Source organism: Solanum tuberosum, unplaced genomic scaffold (genome assembly GCF_000226075.1).
Source record: "Solanum tuberosum cultivar DM 1-3 516 R44 unplaced genomic scaffold, SolTub_3.0 scf00797, whole genome shotgun sequence".
Lineage (NCBI taxonomy): Eukaryota > Viridiplantae > Streptophyta > Magnoliopsida > Solanales > Solanaceae > Solanum > Solanum tuberosum.
This window is the reverse complement of record NW_006239729.1, coordinates 62,882-68,664: the sequence shown is the minus strand read 5'-3', so window position 1 is coordinate 68,664 and position 5,783 is coordinate 62,882.

Here is a 5,783-nt window from a genome sequence, read left to right as displayed (position 1 = left end):
ATCCAAGTTGTAAGCAATCTTCCAAAGCAATACAAAAGCCTTCTTCCAAAACTCTCTTTGTTCTTTCTAAGTCTTTCCTTAAGCATTCTCTTAGCGATCTAGTCTTAAAAGGCTTACTTGAGCTTACAAGATCGTGAAAGATTCGTGAGTAAGTTGTCAAGTGCCGCACAGAGCTTTAGTAAGACTCTAAGTCCGTGACAAAGTGGTCTCAGAGCGAAGGTTTGAAACTAAGGGAATGGCCACCGAAGGAGACGTGAACGCCGCTAGTACCACCAACGTCCGTCCGGATGGTGGAAAGAAAAACCGCAAGGGAAAGAAGCACCAAAAGGGTTGTGAGGAAATGCTGCTGGATCCCACGCCAAGCGAGGCGCTAAAATCTCATCCACCTTCGACCACCGAAGCAAGTGACGACGAACTTGGCGAGGAGGCCATTGACGTCAACGTAGGAGAAGAGTGGGTCGCAAGGATTGAAGTGGTGAGACAGGCCGTGGAGATATTAGGCCGGCGCATGAACATGGCCGATGGCAAATTCAAAACTCTCGAAGACTTCACCCTTGAAGAGACCGAAAACATCCGTAAGGAGTTGGAGAGACATCAGCGGGCCGAGTTTGAGATGAAGGAGGCTATCACTTCCTTGGAGTGTCGGCTCATGGAGGCGTTGAGCACGATTAAGACCATGAAGGCCGAGATGAAAGCACTCAAGAAAGGTGTGGCAGCTGGAGGATCATCGTCGCTTGATCGAGATAGAGAGGTCAGGGTCGAGGCTCCCAAGCCACCTATGTTCAAAGGCGTCCGTGACGCGCAAGAGGTGGAGAACTTCTTATGGCATTTGGAGAATTACTTCAAATGCAACAGGCTGAAGAGTGACGAAAGTAAGATCAACATCGTTGTGTTGTATCTTTCAAAGATGACCATGCTGTAGTGGAGGCGCAAGGAGGCCGAGATAGGGAAGGGAGCGTGCACCATCAACACATGGGAGTAATTCCGGGAAGAGTTCAACAAAGCCTTCTCCCCTAACAATGTCATCTATGAGGCGAAGCACAAATTTAGGGAGTTGAAGCAAACGGGCAACATCCGCGGATATGTGCAGGAGTTTACTACCCTCATGCTTCAAATTTCTAACCTTACGGATGATGATATGTTGTTCCACTTCATGGATGGGCTGCAAAATTGGGCCAGGACGGAGTTGGAACGTCGGCAGGTCAGGACCATAGATGAAGCCATTACGCAGGCCGAAGCTTTGACAGACTTCAGGCATGAGAAGCCCGACAGAGCCAGAGGAGAGGAGATGAGAGGTAGTCATGACCATGGTGGGAGAGATCGTGGCAAAGGCGAGGAGCAGCGGCCACATCCCAAGAATCATGATACCTACAAGTCCGATGGCAAGAAGTCTGGACGTCATGGAAACACGGAGAATAAGACAGAGGTTGCCAACAAAGGTGGTTGCTACATATGCAATGGGCTGCATGGCTATGCAAAGTGCCATGAACTGAAGAGCCTTGGTTCTATTCTGCGAGAGCGGAAGGCGAAAGACGCATAGGAGCAAGGATAAGGCGCAGAGATGACGCAGTTGGGCTTGATAGGGCTATGCGGAGTAATCACCAAGCAGCCAGAGAAGCCAAGAGGATACGACGCGTAATATGTCAACCTCACGATCAATGGAAGACCCGTTTGTGCAATGGTCGACACGGGTGCAGAGGTTAATATAATGACCAAGACGACAGCGACAAGATTGGGGCTAAGTTACAGTCCAAGTAACGCCCAACTCAGGACGGTTATTGCACCACTGGCCCCCGTGTGTGGAGTCATGCATGGAGTGAGCATCACGCTAGGTGAGTGGCAAGGTAAGGCCAACTTCACTGTTGCTCCTTTAGATCTCTTCGATATAATTCTTGGGCAGGAGTTCTTCCAGCAGTGCCACGCGGTGATCGACCCTTACCTCCAACGACTTCTAGTCATGGAGCAAGGAAGATCATGTATGGTGCCCCTGGTTAAGGTCCGAAGACGGAAGGACAAGTCCGTCTAACAGCCCTACAGCTCATAAGAGGCCCTAAGAAGAAGGAGTTGATGCATAGAGCCACCATTTCAAGTTCGAAAGAAGACAATGGCGCAAAAAGGTCTCTGCCACCACGCACGAAGAAGGTACCAAAAGAGAACAATGTCGTGATGCCAAGGAAGCCGCCGAGGCGTGTGTCTCCTAGGAATGAGGTAGATCACAAAATCAGGCTGAAAGAGATCAGGAAGCAACTGAAGGCATTGCGCAAGGGCGTTGGTTGAGTCAATGGACTATTGGCCGCGCGTACGAGAAGACAAAACCCGATTGACGACGCAGCAACGATGCGACGCGGTCATCGCATCAATAGGTGGGGGAAAGTGTCACGTTCCGCCACTTCACAGTTAAATTTTGCGTCTGAATATGGGCGGAATGGTCTAGAGTTGTGGAGAGGTTTGTGGAGAACTCTAGAACCTTTTAGAATATTCAAGAAGGCTAGAGAATTCCTTAGAATTCTCTAGAATAACTTAGACTTTTCAAGAAAAGCCTTAGAATTCTCTAGAGTGTGTAGAGAATTCTAGAGATGGGCCTTTGTGTAAATAATCTAGGGACTTGTATGTAATTTTTAATTGCACTTTAGTCCCTAGGAGTTAGTATAAATAGGGGGTGCCATTTATTTGCAAAGCATCCAAGCTTGAGAACAAGCAACCAAGCAAGTTGTAAGCAATCTTCCAAGCAATACAAAGCCTTCTTCCAAAATTCTCTAAGTCTCTCCTTTCATTCTCTTAGCGATCTTAGCATAAAAGGCTTACTTGATCTTACAAGATCTTGAAAGACTAGTGAGTAAGTTGTCAAGTGCCGCACGGAGCTTTAGTAAGACTCTAAGTCCGTGACAAAAGTCCTTTATTTCTTTTTTAAAAAGTTTGGTTCCATGACATCACTCTTGACAAGGTTGATAAGGAGTCACAATTAAGTATAGTTTACTCTCTCTAGAACAAGTTACTCCAGTAGACTTTGTCAAGTCTAAATCACTTGGATTGATTCCACTTGGAAGTTTCCAATCAAAGTGATATAACAATTGAGCCAATGGAAAATAAACATTAGCTAAACCAAATGATATTCCAGGGCACATCCTCCTTCCACTACCAAAGGGAAGATATTCAAAATTATCTACTAAAAAACTGTTAAATTGTGGCGGTTTATTAATAGGAGTTGTAAGAAACCCCTATTATACGTTTATTTTGTGGCCTTTGTGTCAACCCCAATAAAATAGTTCTTTTTGTGGCGGTATAAGTATGGGGGTTGTAAAAACCCCTCCTATATATTTAATTTGTGGCATTTATTTCAATCTCTTTAAAATTATTTTTGTTGTCATGGTGTTTTTTTTTTAGGTTCATGATAACCTCCACAAATGTTGAGGAATTGTTGCAATTCAATATAAATTGACAATTATTATTTAGCATAACTTTAAGTAGTTTATCAATCTTGTTTTTTCAATTGAATCAAATAACACGTCTTAATTAAAACTTTGTATAAATTTATTTCTTACAATAAATTTATAATTTCACTATGGAAGTCCAAGCATTATATCTCCTTTTCAAAATATTTAATCTTATTATTTTTCTCAAGTTTACATTAACATTAGAACTAACATCAATTTGATTGAATTTTTATATATATAAAAGAAATGTAACCGCATGAGTTTTTGCAATTTTTTGAGACACTTTAATCTTGTGCCAAATTTTGTGGGTACTATAATAAACTTATAATGTAAAAATAAAAATTTGATAAAAATACATTTTTATGGCTGCTAAATATATTTGTATTGTTGCTAAATACTTAATTTTCCACATACTTTTTTTCATATGTATTGTAGGAAAAAATAGGCGGCAAATGTCCCCTCTTTCAAATTTGAAGTATTTAGTTTTTAGAGTATAGTTTTTTTCTAATATTTGCATTCTTTCATTTCAGCCTAATGATGTGGATCGAGAGTGGGCCTATATCATATTTGAAGAATCATTCGTCAAACACTTACATTGTTTTCTTCATATTTATCTATGTGAACCTTTTTAATTTTAATGAAGTCGAATTAAAATTGTAATTTTTATGAGTTATCAAACGAATTTCGTCAACCAAAAAGAGGAAAGACACAAAAAGGAAAAGGGAAAAAAAGTTAAAGAACATCATATTTTGGCTTTGATAAATTTTGTAAAACTATTGATGTTGCATATATGCCTAGGGTCAACAAATTTTTATTCTTCAATTTTTTAAAAATGACACATGGACAATAATGAGTTATTAAGAGATTTTATTTTATTTAAGGACAATATATAGCTGTCCCACCGACTTCTGATGAAACAAATTTTTAATAATTATTCAATGAATATTATTGTGCTCCTCTCCTCATTTAAACATCAGAAAATGTCATATTTGATCATGTATTATTCCGTTCATTTTTAATTGTCATGTTACATTTTTTAAAAGTCAATTTGATTAATTTTCAAAGTTAAATTAGATTATATTAATTTAATATTTTAAACAAAAAAATAGATATTCAAAAACTATAAGAAAAGTACTATAAATTGTAATTTTTGCTATTAATATGATGAAAAATACATCATAAAATGTTAGTGAAAGTTTTTATAATTTGACTCAGAAAAAGGAAATCATGACAATTATAAGTGGATGGAGGGAATATAATGAAGAAGTAAATATAAACTTTTTTTGAGAATACAATAGTTGATTTGACCATTTTCCACTAAAATACATTATTCATTCAATTCACTTTTACTTGTTAAATTTGAAGGAAAAAATGTATTTAATGTGCAACAACAAAAACATGCCAATAGAGACTGAGGAGGATAAACTGTATGTGTTGGAATGTATGCGTCCACGTTTTCTATGGGACCATGTCCTCAGCACAGTTACAATAACAGAAAATAAACAAAGTGCTGAAAGTAAAGATTGCACAACAACTTTACGTGGAAACCTCCTTGCTCAAGAGAGTAAAACCACGACCTGGCTTGCCAGGACTTTTCAAACTTCTTTCACTAGTCTTTTCAAGCAAAAGTAAAAGCAAGTTTACAAACCGAGATTAGCCTACTAATCCCAACTCTAAGCAATGCCTCCTATTACTTAGATGAGCTAGAGCAGATACAACACTGCCCACTAAGCTATCACCCTTAGATAACTTAGAATTTTAGAGTAAGAACCTAAGTTACCCTTAACCTAGTCTCTTACAATGATTCAAACAAGTTTGAAACGTTTCTTTCACAAGTGAAACGGATCTTACAATATCAGAACTATTACAAGGAAACAAAAGCAACTGGTAGCAAATCGCAGCACTTCAATCAAGTCCCTTGCTGTTCTTGAAGCTTGAAAGACTCTCTCTTTGAATGAATGAGTAATATTGTTGTATTTTGTTTAGTATATACCATAAAAAGTTATTACCAAACGTACAAGCAACCTCATTGCTTCTGATTGGTGAAGTACTCTGCAGCTTCTGACGCAGACAACTTTTACAGCTGTACCGCACTTTGACAGCTGGACGAGTATTCATACTCTGCAGAGGACCAGGTCCCTGCACTTGTGAGGAGATCATCAAAACACCAAAAGGCATAAGCTCTTATCAATTTCCCTTTAGCCAAGATGGCAACTCAAGTCTCAAAACATAAACTAATAACAAAATAGTGACAAATGATCTAACTAACTGTCTATCTATGAAGCCTCTAAAACTGGGAGGGATGTCGGGACAAGACCCCCGATCATCCTAACAACTGAAAACTACTAA